This window comes from Pelodiscus sinensis, chromosome 21 (genome assembly GCF_052426305.1).
Source record: "Pelodiscus sinensis isolate ZL-2025 chromosome 21, ASM5242630v1, whole genome shotgun sequence".
NCBI lineage: Eukaryota > Metazoa > Chordata > Testudines > Trionychidae > Pelodiscus > Pelodiscus sinensis.
In genome coordinates this window covers 3,687,071-3,701,538 of record NC_143072.1, presented here as the reverse complement: position 1 = coordinate 3,701,538, position 14,468 = coordinate 3,687,071, and the positions used below count along the sequence as shown (strand labels likewise).

Below are 14,468 nucleotides of genomic sequence, written 5' to 3'. Positions count from 1 at the left end.
ACCATCAAACCCTCCTAGTGGAGATACAGTTTATACTGGTATAGAAGTCCTACTGTCGACATAGTGTATACGAGTTCCCTGAATGAAAACAATCCTAGAAAAAGCACTTTTTTGCCAGTATAACTATACCTACATTAGGGCTTTTGCTATTTCAGCTACATCAATAAAATAACCCTACCCCCTAACTGATACAGCTATTCCTGCAAAGTTTTAGACCATGCCTTCAGAAAAAAACCACCACCAGAAAATAAAAGATGTACAATTACCCACTTGCATAGCCCACAGGGTTGCCAACTTTGACTGAAGCTATGCTGGGAGATTTCTGGCCCCCTCTGCTCGCCAAATGTAATGTCATTTCCTTGAACTAGCCTATTAAAATCCCCAGGATCGCTGTCACCAAGAGACTGATGCTGATTCTGGGGGACTCCAGACAAGTGGCAGGCAGGCTATGGCCCCAGGGCTACGTGCAGCCCACAAGCCATTTGGGGGTCCTATGTGCAGGCCATGAAACATTTTGTTTATCGTTGCTCACACGCAGGGTTGCCAGATTCCACTGGTTTCTGTCCATGTTTTTTCCTACCAATATTACTGACACACATGAAGCAAGGGCACGTGAAGCGAGGTGCGTGCTGACTGCGTACAACATCATGAGAGTTGTGTGCCCCCACTGCATCCAGTCAAACCGCTGATACCTGTTCCATATCAGGCATGTGCTAGCAGGGCTGCCAATCTTCCAGAGTAGCAATAGGCAATTTAAGCTAGTGAGTGGGCCATATGAGAGGTCATAACCAAAATAGTCTCAGGACAGGATAGTTTTGCTAACTGCATTCGCACCCCTAGAATTTACAAGGAACATCAATGGAACCTCCCGCAGCGGGGCCACCCCAGAAATTTGGCTTAAGGTACATCGACTCCGGCTATGCAATTCTCATAGCTGAAGTTGCGTATCTGACATTTCTCCCACAGTGTAGACTTGGCCTTACTATTGATATCAGACATACTGGTAGAACTGTATCTACATAAGGCTATTTACTGGTATAGCGATGTATATAAAAACATTAATTCCCCTACCAAAAAAAAAAAAAAAAAATCACAATTGGTAGCATTTTTGCCTACACTTACCAGTGACAACAAGATGGAGTTTTCCCCTAAAATAATTTCAAGTCTTTTTTTAAGATATGCTGAAGTATTCCAAACAGCATGTCACCATAATTCAGGATTATTTTACCCCCCAAGCAAGCAGACACACAAAGAGGGCTGCCAATTTTGGTTGGACATATTCCTAGAGGTTTCATCCCATGACAATTTTTAGTTAAAGATGAATCTTTAATTCCTGGAGGGTTGGCAACTCTACTGTCCCGTGACATGTCCCGTGACATGCCCCCAAAAGAACTGGGGAACCCATGAGTGGTCAAGACAGCATTGGCAGGACAGCATTAGAGCCAACTGTTGAACTTCCCAGCCCCTGGCAGGCGTACAGGAATGTACGTATGGGGAACTCAAACTCCATCTGATTCAGACATGCAGACTTATTCAACCCTGATAATCTGTTCATGCTGCTAAATCAAGCGTTTTTTAAAAAGCTGCCTGGCAGGTTGCATCAGTCTATGGACTGAACGGTTCAATCAAAACGTAGGTATTCATTTCCATTTCAAGCACTCAAACGACCTCGCCGCGTCACCACCTTGGACTGACGGGAAAAACCAAGGCAGCAGCAATTGTATGGAGGCAGCAAGAGAGACCTGGTGACAAGGCAAGACAGAAGTACACTGGACTCCTGGGTTTTTTCCCCCAACTGTGCCATTGGCTTGTCCTGTATTCACAGGCAAACTTCAGGGAGTCTTAATTTCCTCTTACACGTCTGCGTTTATAAAGTGCTCCCCAATCTAGGTGGCAAAGAGCAAAGAGCTAAGTGCGAGCCAGCCACTTTGGCCACTCTCGGCAGACTAATGACTGGAGGACAGGCAGGCTGCTGTTGTACGAGCTGTTGCCAAGGGGACTAGAGGCATGAAACCTAAGGAAACCATATTTGCAATTTCCCTCCTGAGCTGCACTTCCTGTCTCTAAAGCACATTTTTATTCCTCTCTAACACCTCTCCACCACGGGACTCGCTCGAGGCATGCAACTTCACAGAGCTGATGAAATGTGCTGAATTAATCACACTGGGGAATGAATCTGTTGAATTGTGAAGTAGCTTCACTACCCCATACTGACCCCTATTTCAACATGTCTGTTCTAAGAAGTGGGCTGTGCCCACAAAACTCATGATACCATCTACACATTGTGTTAGTCTTTTAAGAGCTACTAGACTATTTGTTGTTAAAGTTTTTCCTGTTACAGACAACTCGGCTACCCCTCTGAAGCTTCTAAAAGGAGGAGACATTTCACGCCTCAGACACTAAATTAGTGTAATTTGTAACCAGAAATATTACGTCCACACAGAGTCACGAAGGGACAGGGCTACCTGAGTTGAATGGGATTTGAACTCACAACCTAGAATTGAAAGGCTGCGTAGCAGCATTGCCAATCCGGTGTAATGTCCTGTTTTCCCCTGCTAGCTTAAGTCAGGGTTACTCTAAAGCAGTACAGACAAAGCTAACACTACTACCCACCCCAGGATAGGGACTGTGCTCATAGAATAAGTGTTGCATACAGCTTGCTGAAAATTTAAAATATAAAGCAACCCCCCTCTCCATTAATTATGGCTTTTTTTGAAAAGGAAAAAATTCCTACCAAAACAAAACATGTTATTTATACCAAGTCAGGTGGCATCTGAAAGTCGAGTACTCACTAGAGCGCCCCATGCAAAACAGTAGGGGAGTGAGTGTCAAAGGGATGCCCCGGTGCAGAAATACAGGACAGAAAAAGTTAATTTCCCCCAATTAAGCTATAAAGGTTCTACCAAAACTTCAGAGCCGGGAGTCTACTTTTATCACATCAGTGCAGCTGGATTTGCAGTCAAATACAAGTTCCATTAATGCAGCCAATGCAAGAAGCACCTGCACACAACTCCTGAGCAACAATGAGAAAATGATCCGTTTAGGGTCCAATGCAAGAGGAAACCCTAGCATTACAGCTTCTCTGTAGGAGGCTGTGTCTGTTACAAAGGCTGTCCATGCCAATAACAGCCCTCCATTCAGAAGGCCACTTACAACGCCTCTTTAATGATACATATTTCAAGCAGAACACTGGTATTTGCCAGCACGCAGGCTAAGTGAATGCTTATGAGGACATGCATGCACTCAAAGACGGCCTCCAAAGCGTTGATGTGACATAAGGGGAGGAGGGTTGGTTTGTGCTTTTTCTTTCCACTACAGTGATGGCTAATACTTGTTTGTGTGACGACAGCAACAATGCACACTTGGGATCACAGAAGGACAACTAAACTAACAGACCTAAGGGGTGAGATGTACCTGCCTCCCATGTCTGGTATTTTGTCAATTACCATAACTCCCCTTTATAGAACGCTCAATATCCAAGGCCTCTGCCTTGTGATCCAGGGACCTCCACAACCCAGCCAACGCTAAGAGATGCTGTGTTTTGGGGCAGCACAACATACAGGCTTCAGACCACGAGTTCTGCAGCAACCTGGGCCTTGTCCACAGGTGACAGACCAGTCAATTGCAAGTCTCTCTCACTCAGTGGTAAATGCCTATGGTTCCCACAGCAATCAGGCACAGAAGATCCCTTGCCAGACAACAACTGATGGTGTTAATCTGACCACTATAGAGTTAAAAGCTCGGAGTCCAACTTGTTATCGTTCAGGTGCTTTTTATGCTATTGTAGGCACCACAGAATGGCACAGGTACTGTGCAGTCAACTCTGGCAGCTATGCATCTGTCAGCTCCGTCCTCTCTCAAAGTCCCCTCGGCGGACGAACTTCACTAGGTCACTCACTGAGAGCCTCCTCTACCATCTCTCTTGGAAATATGGAGCAGGTGCATGGCCTGAAAGAGGCAAACGACCCATGGAGCATTTGAGGGGAGAGAAGTGGTTACAAAAGGGAATAAGGATGGAGCTGCCAGGTGTCCGGTTTTGAACCGGACAGTCCAATATTTGAGCTCTCTCTTCAGGAAACAAATTGAGAAATATAAATGTCCAGTATTGTCTAAATAAGATGTCATGTAGCTTGTGATGTAATGTCAAGTGTGTCCGGTATTTTTGTTGAAAGCGTCTGGCAATTCTAAACAAGGAGATGCACTCCACTAGGGAATTCAAGAGCAGGTTACGGATGATCTAGATCAGGGTCAGCAACCTTTCCAAATTGGCACGCCAAGCAAGATTTAACCCTCCTGCCTAGGGCTGTGCCCCTCTCCTGGGAGGGGGGCAAGGGGCTCTTTCCACCGCGCACCTCATGGACTACCTGGGTCAATGCAAACCTTTCCGCAGCCTACCCGTCGCCAATGGAAAGTCACCGTTAATTATATAAATGACGCTGGAGCCATTTTGCTAGTGCTGCAGCTGGGGAGAAATGGTTTAATTTCAATTACTAAACAGATTCAATGTTTTAACTGTCTCCTGTTAGTTTTTAATCAAACTTCATTTTAAATAAAATAAAATATGATGTCCAACACAAATGGTTTTAATGATTTTTTAATTTATGGTGGGGGGAGTGGGGAACCTTTTTTGGGTGGGAGTCACTGATGCACCGAAAAAATCAGGAGGCGACCATACAAGTGAAAACAAAAAAATGCCTCCAATAACCTGCAACCCTCACTGAGGTGGCCCCCAACTGAGACCCCTCACTCCTCTGGTGCTCCAGTCCCCATGGGGCGAGGGGAAGGGACAGGCACGACGGAGGCTCAGGGCTTCCCATAGGCCAGATTTACTTTTCTGGGGTTCCAGAGTTAGTGGATTTTTGTGGACCCCCTTAGGCTCTGGGGTGGGAACAAAACTGAGGGGTTCAATGTATGGGACAGGGCTGCCAGCGAGTGGGACAGGGATGCAGGACGGAGTGAGGAGGGCAGGGTCTGGAAAGAAGCCTGATGGCAGGAGAGGGTGTGGGATGGGGGGTACAAGAGGGAGTTTGGGGGTGGGAGGGAGGTGAAGGGAGTAACGGAGAAAAGGTGAGGCTGAGAATGCAGCCAAATAGCTAGTTGGGGAAGGGAAAGTGCACTGTGTACACACACACACACACACACACACACACACACACACACACACACACACACACACAAAAAACACTGGCCACACACACACACAAAAAACACTGGCCACACACACACACACACACACACACACACACACAAAACACTGGCCACTCAAGTACAAGCCCACCTGACTCCCTGGGAGAGGGGAACACCCTCTTGTCAGCAAAGTAAAACATCTTTTGTTCCAAATGAATTTTCCTCCAAATGAAGACACCCAGGTTAACTCTTTTCTCTTTAAAACTGGTCATGAAACCTGTAACCACCACATCACAGGTCCTCGTTCTCCATTACATGACTCTGGTTTTACACTCGTGTAACTCCACTGCAGCCAAACCTTGCACAGTGGTGAGTCAGGACTTCTCTGCATTATGCAGGCGACCTTGAGATGTTCTAACAGCTCATTATGCTGTTTGCTTTGCCCGTCAGACACAGGTTTGCTCTTTCTAAGGCCCAACTTGAGAACTTATAGACAAGAATCCTGAGCATCCTCAACTCCACACGCAGCCAATGGGCGATGAGAATGGTTGGCACCTACAAGAGGTCAAGTCCAAGGCATTTTGGGTTGGACACTCAAGAACCAGCTGCTATTTTTTAAAGCGTGAGCTAATCTGACTTCCTCCTAGGTTGCCACAGCCCTTTGTGGTAGAACCAGGCCTACAAGCAATTCTCCTGACTACCAGTCCACTGCCATGATAACATTCTCCTTCCCTTGTACCTGGCCATCAAACTCAAGGGTCTCCAAACTTTTCCAGACTGCAACTGAATCTTAATAGGTCTTCTCTCCCACTTGCACTCACATCCTTTCTCGGTGGTGACTACGTGTATTTCATTTATGCTAATAGGGCCAACGAGATATTTTTAAAATTGTGATCAATCATGTGATTAAAATTAATTGTAATTAATCGCACTGTTAATAAAAGAATAACATTCATTTAAATATGTAGATGTTTTCTACATTTTCAGATACATGGCTTAGGATGTTAAGAGGCGGCAGGCAAAGCGCCTTCACTTATCGACTAACTGTGTAGTCGATACAATTAGTATCTTAACACCGGTGGCAGCCTTTGTACACGGTGGCCTGGGCTGGCCATGAACAGGGGCTACTGCTGGAGCAGCCTCTGCCCGCGCCCAGTCTGGCCCGCTACGAAGAGGCTGCCAGAGAAGCCTTTGTTCACGGTGGCTGAGGCTGGCCACAGATAGGGGCCACTTTGCAGCAGCAGCCCCTATCCCTGGGAGGGCTCAGCTCCCTGCTAGGACCCCCTACAGACAGGGGATGCTGCCAGAGCAGCCTCTGCTTGTGGTGAGCCTGGGCCCACCATGGGCAGAGGCTGCTTTGCGGCAGCCTCCCCATCCCCTGCTTCCCTCTCGCCGCTGCCTCTGATAGAAGCAGCGCATGGCAGGGGCAGGCCGCACCACTGAGATGGTGCTGGGGGGGAGGGAGCAGGAACCGGCTTTTAAACTGGCTCCTCACCCAGCACTGGCTCCAGTCTCCCCCCCCCTCGCCCCCGACTGCTGCCTCTGATACAGAGGCAGCAAGGGCGGGGGGAAGCAAGTAGTCAAGTAGTCAGCTTAGGCTTATTGGGTAGTTGATTACTCGCTTATATCCCGAATATTGATTTCAATTACAACACAGAATACAAAGTATATAGTGTTCTCTTTATATTTATTTAGATTACAGATATTTGCACTGTAAAAAAAACAAAAGAAATAGTTTTCTAACTCACCTAATACAAGTTCAGTAGTGCGAACTCTTTATCATGAAAGCTGAACTTACAAATGTACAATTAAGTGCAAAAAATAATTGCAGTCAAAAATAAAACAATGGAAAACTTTACAGCCTACAAGTCCACTCTGTCCTATTTCTTGTTCAGCCAATCACTCAGAAAAATAAATTGGTTCACATTTGCAGGAGATAATGCTGCCCACTTCTTGTTCATAGTGTTCCCTGAAAGTGAGAACAGGTGTTCACATGGCTCCTTTGTAGCTGGTGTGACATATTATTTACAATTCAGATGGGCTAAAGATTCATATGTCCCTTCATACTTAAACCACCATTTTAGAAGACATACTGATGCTTTGGGTTGTTATCGAGGAGAGCCCATCAATTCGGACCAACAGATGCTGAAAATGTGAGTTAGATACCTCCAACAGAAGGCTGGTTTTCCCTTTTTGGTGCTTTGGAGTCTGTTGTTTCTGCATGTGAGTGTTGCTCTTTTCAGCGTGTGATAGCATGCTCCCACACCTCATACCTGTCAGATTTTGTAATGCACTTCAAATTCTTAACCCTTGAGTAGAGTGCTGTAGCTATCTTTAGAAATCCCACATTGGTACCTTCTGTTTTGTCAAATCTGCAGCAAAAGTGTTCTTAAAACAAGTGAATGCTTGTTCTCACTTTCTGGTGACACAGTAAATAAGAAGTGGGCAGCACTACCCTCCTGTAAATGTAAACAAACGAGTTTATCTTAGCAATCAGCCGAACAAGAAGTAGGACTCAGTGGATTTGTAGGGGCTGAAATTTTATGCTGTTTTGTTTGTGAGTGCTCTTACATAACAAAAGAAATTCTATATTTGTAAGTTGCACTTTCAGAACAAAGAGAATAAAGTACAGTATTTGTATAGGGTTAACTGAGAAATACCATTTTATCATTTTTACACTGCAAATATATGTAATAAAAATAATATACACTTTGATTTCAGTTACAATGCAGAAAAACATCTAAGTTATTTAATACATTTCAACCGGTATGCTATTGTTCAACAGCGCTACTAAAATTGCTATTAAACATGATTAATTTTTTAATTGTGATTACTTTTTTTGAGTTCATTGCATGAGTTAATTACGATTAAATGACTGACTGCCCTAATTTTCAGCCGGCTACAAAAGTCCCACACGAACTCCTGTTCTCACTTTCTCCTGACATTGTAAATAAGAAGTGGGCTGTACTACCTCCTGTAAACAAGTCCAGAGACGCACAGGAGCCTAGGATTTCAAAGGGGCCTGAAGCTTCAGGCTGCCGCGGCTGCTACTTAAGCAAAGGTGGGGGCCAGAGTGGCCCCTTGGTACTGGCATAGGAGTGCCATTCCACATGGCTTGGAGGGTTGGGGGAGAGGGCAGCGCCTTGGTACAGACAGTGCTAACGGCGGACTGCCCCCAGCCCTGCCCCGTCTGTCCTCAGCGAGACCCCCCCTTCCACCTTGCCCAAGTACCCACAGAGGCTTTTGGCCCTGCTGCCCATAAATGTAAACAAATTTGACTTAGTACTTGGTTGAACAAGAAGAAGGAAGAAATAGAACCAAGACTTGTAGACTCTTAAGTTTCACCTGGTTGCCTTTTGGAGTGCAGTTAATGTAACGCAAAATCTACCCGTGTAAATTCCACTTCCATGACATGAGGTGAATGGAATCATTTTTACCGTGCAAATATTTGTAACCGAACAATATAACCTGAGCGCCGTGCACTACGTATTCTGTGTTGTCACTGAAATCAAGGCATTTGAAAGAGTAGAAAAGTACATTTCAATTGGTATTCTACTGATTAACAGTGTGATTGAAATGGCGATTAATCGAAATTTTTGAGTTCATCGCCTAACTTAACGGCAACTAATCGACAGCCTTAATTCTTAACCGTTTTAAAGGAGTCCAAGTTAATTCCGCTGTCTGCGCTGGTTCCTCACTCCATCTCCCTGCTCCTGCTTGTTCTGTTTCTCACAGCTGGAAAAAGAGGTAGAGTCAGCATCATGCGAGACACCAATTCTTCTTTCATGATCACCAGTTAGCAATTACCCAGGATGCAGTTAAAAACTCCTGGCTGGCCTGCACCAGCTGACTTGAGCTCAAATTGCTCAGGCCAAGTAGCTGTTTAATGGGGGTGTAGACATCAGACTGGAGCCTGGCTCAAGGACCCTGGTGGGGAGGGGAGGGTCCCAGAGCATGGGCTGCAGGCTGAGCACAAACATTTACACCTCTATTAAACAGTCCCTTAGCCCAAGTCAGCTGGCACGAGCCAGCCATGCGGGTGTCTAACTGCAGGGTAGGCATACGCTACGTGCGCCAGATGCCATCGTCTGGGACACTCTGGGCTAGCAAAAGCAATTGGTAACTGCTCAGCAGTAATGACAAGAGAAGAGCTCTATGCGCCGGCCTTAGAACATTCATGTCATTCTTACATCTGTGGGAAACCACTAACAAGTCATTATACTAATGTCCTCTCATTTTCCTAATGGAAAACTCCCCGCAAACCCTCGGCCCAGAGCGTCACAGCGGGTTCCTGACGACAGCCATGGACGCACACGAAGTCGCTGAAAAGCAGAAATGGCTCTGGGACCCAACAGACTCCCACTGATGCTAAGGAAAAGCCAGAGGGAGAAGCAGCGCTCCGGGAGCACATGCAGAGAATTAGGACTTATAGCAGCGAGGTCAACCTGACAGTGACTCTCCGCTGCCTTCCAGCCTCTGCTGGCAGCGCGGACATGAAACGCTGCCCCTCCTCTCCTGGAAAAGCCTTCGATGAACCCAACGGCCTACGGCAGGGGTGGGCAAGAGGCTGCCAGCGGGCTAGATCCGGCCCGTCAAGCCACCAGATCCGGCCCGGGGCTGCCTCGCTGGGACCCTTAAGAACAGCGCGGCAGCAGCTGCTTTGAATGCGGCGGCTCTATTCTGGGAGCCAAGAGGGAGGCTTTGTGCTCTGCTCTCCCCCTCGGCAAAATCTCTCTGCTCCCATTGGCCAGTTTCTGACTAATAGCAGCTGAGCTATTTTGCTGGCGGCAGGAGCAGCCAATGAAGCTGCCTCCCTCCCCGCCCCCCCTCAGATTCCTGCAGGGCTGCTGACTGGGAGCTACGTAGGTGAGCGCCTCCCAGACAAAGCCTGTCTCTGGCACCCTCCATTCTCCCCCCCCTCCCCCCACAACTACCCATCCCAGGCCACCACCCAAACCCTCTGTATCCCTTTTCCCCAGGTCACAACTCCCTCCCAGACCCTGCACCCCTACCAGAGCCCCTCCCTCAGGCCAGAATCCTCTCCTGCACCCAGACTACCTCCTGGACTCTGCACCCCTAGGCTCTGCCCCATATCACAACCCCCTCTTTCACCCAAACTCCCTCTCAGACTCCACCCCCTTCCTGCACCCCAGTCTCCTACCCCAAGCTCCTTTCTGCACCCAACCTCTGTCCCAGACCCCAAGTCCCCTCGGTAGAAATGCGGCCCTTAAGCGCTTGCTAAAATCTTGGAGAGCCCCCCCCCATTAAAAATTATTGCCCACCCCCGGCTTACAGCCACTTCTCAAATGTAAGCAAAACTCGTGAAGTCATTCTGCCGCTCTACTCTGCACTAGTTAGGCCTCAGCTGGAGTACTGTGTCCAGTTCTGGGCGCCACATTTCAAGAAAGATGTGGAGAAATTGGAAAGGGTACAGAGAAGAGCGACAAGAATGATTAAAGGTTTAGAGAACATGACCTATGAAGCCAGGCTTCATGAACTGGGCTTGTTTAGTTTGCAAAAAAGAAGATTAAGGGGGGACATGAGAGCGGTTTTCAAATATCTAAAAGGGTGTCACAAGGAGGAAGGAGAAAATTTGTTCCTCTTGGTTTCTGAGGACAGGACAAGGAGTAATGGGCTTAAAGTGCAGCAGGGGAGGTTTAGATTGGACATTAGGAAAAAATTCCTAACTGTCAGGGTGGTCAAATATTGGAATAAATTGCCAAGGGAGGTGGTGGAATCTCCCTCTCTGGAGATATTTAAGAACAGGTTAGATAGACATCTGTCAGGGATGGTGTAGGTGGAGCTTGGTCCTGCCTTGAGGGCGGGGGGCTGGACTCGATAACCTCTTGAGGTCCCTTCCAGTCCTATGATTCCATGATTCTATGACAGGATCACAGCATCCCCTGGAGAAGCAGGCCCGGGAAGTGAAGAGGGATAAATTGTACTGATCCACAGCATGGATAAGCTGAGATTTACCTGCACCAGCCGAGGCACGTGGAGTTATCCAGAATCCTTATGTTCAGTTAGGATTCCTTTCATGTTTCAGTATGAAAACATAACTAGCTGCACTGCACATGTTCCGCTACAGCGGAGACTCCTGCTGAATCACTGGGCCATGTAATCCCATGATCTCACTGCTCTTTATCCTCACCCTCCCCTCCTGTTATTTCTCTTTCGCACCTTGACTCAGCAAGCAATTTACAAACACTTTCCAGGCCTGTAGGACTGTAACAGCACCTCATGCGGTAGGAAGCGCAAATCTGAATTGGGGACAGAGCCAATAGCTCGAGCCCTGGGACAGATTCTCCAAATGCGCCACGAGAGGAACTGCAGTGTTAGTTCCACTGCAGCGACTAGCACAATTGCCCCCAGTGTGTAGGGCTGCCAGATACTTTCACAAAAAAAATCCCAAACATGGCGGGTGAAAAAAATTGGTTGAGGAAAAAAGAAGTCACTGTGCCTTTAAATTCCCTTGCTCCCCGCATCATGACTGGTATTTTCTGGTTTTTTTTTTTTTAATTGGACAGAAGACGCATTTACCAGATTGTCCGGATGAAAACCGGACACCTGGCAACCCAACCAGCATGGCCTGAGCAGACAGGCACTTCATACCAGGGTCCTGAGGAATTCAGTTTCTAGTCTCTCGACCACGGAATAGGTGCCGAGAGCGGTGAGCAGAGCAGTGCACCCCACTCACTGGGTCTCTTGCTCTGACACAGGCAGGTCAGGCAGCAAGGCCGGACCATCATGACGACACTCAGTTCTAGGGGAGAATCCTCCAGAGGATAGGGGAGCATCCCCTGCAGCAGGAGAAAGACATCAGCATGGTTACACCCATTAGCCACTGCTCTTTGCAGGTGTAAAAACCACCCTTTAAAAAGTCACACCTCTGATGGATACCAATGGCAAAGTTTCTAGAGGAGAGCCCTCTTAGGCCTTTGTTCAGAAAGCATTCCTAGGTGGGTTAGCACTTAAGTGCATGAAGTTAATGAAATGCACGTGCTTTTGTGCTGTTCTGGAATAGACTTACGCATGTGCACGAGGGCGGTTCTGATTTGAGGACTGAAGCAGCCCTCTCAACATAAGAACATAAGAAGATCTCTTTCCTGATTTGTCGTAGCCAAATTAGCCCCCATCATACAGTACGTATAGTTGGGGTTATTTTTTCCAATGTGCATTACTTTACACTTACCCACATTAAACTTCATTTGCCATTTTGTTGCCCAATCACTTAGTTTTGTGAGATCTTTTTGAAGTTCTTCACAGTCTGCTTCTGTTTTGACTATCTTGAACAGTTTAGTATCATCCGTAAACTTTACTACCTCACTGCTTGCCCCTTTCTCTAGATCATTTATGAATAAATTGAATAGGATTGGTCCTAGGACTGACCCTTGGGAGATACCACTAATTACCCCTCTCCATTCTGAAAATTTACCACTTATTCCTACCCTTTGTTTCCTGTCTTTTAACCAGTTCTCAATCCATGAAAGGACCTTCCCTCCTATCCCATGACAATGTAATTTACACAAGAGCCTTTGGTGAGGGACTTTGTCAAAGGCTTTCTGAAAATCTAAGTATACTATATCTACTGGATCCCCCTTGTCCGCATGTTTGTTAACCCCTTCAAAGAACTCTAACAGATTAGTGATAGAAATGTAGCCATGTTAGTCTGGTGTAGCTGAAACAAAATAGAGGACTATGTAGCACTTTAAAGACTAACAAGATGGTTTATTAGATGATGAGCTTTCGTGGGCCAGACCCACTTCCTCAGATCAAATGTTCTAAAAGATTAGTAAGACATGATTTCCCTTTACAGAAACCAAGTTGACTTTTGCCCAACAAATTATGTTCTTCTACGTGCCTAACAATTTTATTCTTAACTATTGTTTCGACTAATTTGCCTGGTACCGATGTTAGACTTACCGATCTGTAATTGCCACGATCACCTCTAGAGCCCTTTTTAAATACTGGTGTCACTTTAGCTACCTTCCAGTCAGTAGGTACGGATGCCGATTTAAAGGATAGATTACAAACCACAGTTAACAGTTCTGCAATTTCCCATTTGAGTTCTTTTAGAACCCTTGGGTGAATGCCATCCTGTCCCGGTAATTTGTTAACACTAAGTTTTTCTATTTGTAAGTAAGTAGTTTTTAAGCGGGAGTATCTTGGAGCTATATTTACAAATCCAGAGCAGAACTGTTCTTTCCTCAATAGCTTCTCTGCTGGTTTGTAAAAATTTCAGCCAGCCACTTGGGAAGCATAATGTCAAACGACTTAGCTATATTGATAGTGAGTAGCCCACAAGCCACCCAGAGCTCACCCTACCCACACATAACACACTAGCCTGCCATTGACAAACAAATTAAGAAACACAATGGCTGCTGGCAGCTCTCTCACACAGCTAAGAGGGCTCTTTATCAGACACATCAGTAGCTAGAAATAGCTCACCTAGCTCATGTGCAGACAAGCTTTTTCAGGGCAGAAACCAACACGGGCTTGGAAAGAGGTTTAGACCCCTAACTGCAAGGAAACGGGAGAGCATTGTTCCTGAGTCCTGAGGTCGATTTTTTTAGATTCACCCTCCTACCCATCCCGAAATGGTCTATACAAGCACAGGGGAGAACTCAAAACATTGGCTGCTACTGCATTATTACCCAGGCAAATCTATCTATGCTTTCCAATGCAACCATCTCCATAGCAACCAGGTGCCAAAAGGCAGAAAAACCAGACAGCTAGAATGCGGTAGCTGAAACTTGAAAATGGTAAAGAGACAGCTTAGGACTTACAGAGGATGGCCACTTCGGAACCTGTTATCTCTGTCTGTGAAAATGACCTATATCTTTGAGTCTAGCAGCAATGCAAGGGGATTCTGTCACAGAAGATTTCGTGCCCCATTGCTTAATTCTTCCCGACATTTGGCCTCATGATAAACACTTATTTCCCCTCCTTACCCCCCGGAAGAAACAAGACAGACTTGGCTCCAGAGTTAAAATGGACCATCACATTCATACCCCCTTGAATTGTGATTTACGCAACCGTACAATCGATTTCATTTTATCCTTTCCTCCTTTAGGTGTCTGTTAAAGCAAGGTGTTCATTTCCAGGATTCAACTCATTGAGCCTAGAACCACTTTGCAAATCTCACAGGCTCGGCTGGGCTAAGACACTGCCTTTTCAATTGCAGACTCAGGGCAAGTCTACACTTGCAGCCTATTTCGGAATAAGGCTGCAAATGCAGGCATTCGGAATTGCAGTCAAGCCCAGGATTTAAATATCCCGCGCTTGATTTGCATCTTCCTGGCCAGGCGCAATTTTTGAAATTTACGAGCCCGGAATAACTG

At 46.4% G+C, this 14,468-nt stretch overlaps 1 protein-coding gene across 5 annotated transcripts in view; it reads right to left on the bottom strand.

The window, feature by feature from the left end:
• Window positions 1-14,468, bottom strand: part of CLIP2 (CAP-Gly domain containing linker protein 2) — a 163,872-nt gene that overhangs the window by 56,542 nt on the left and 92,862 nt on the right. The window lies entirely within an intron of this gene.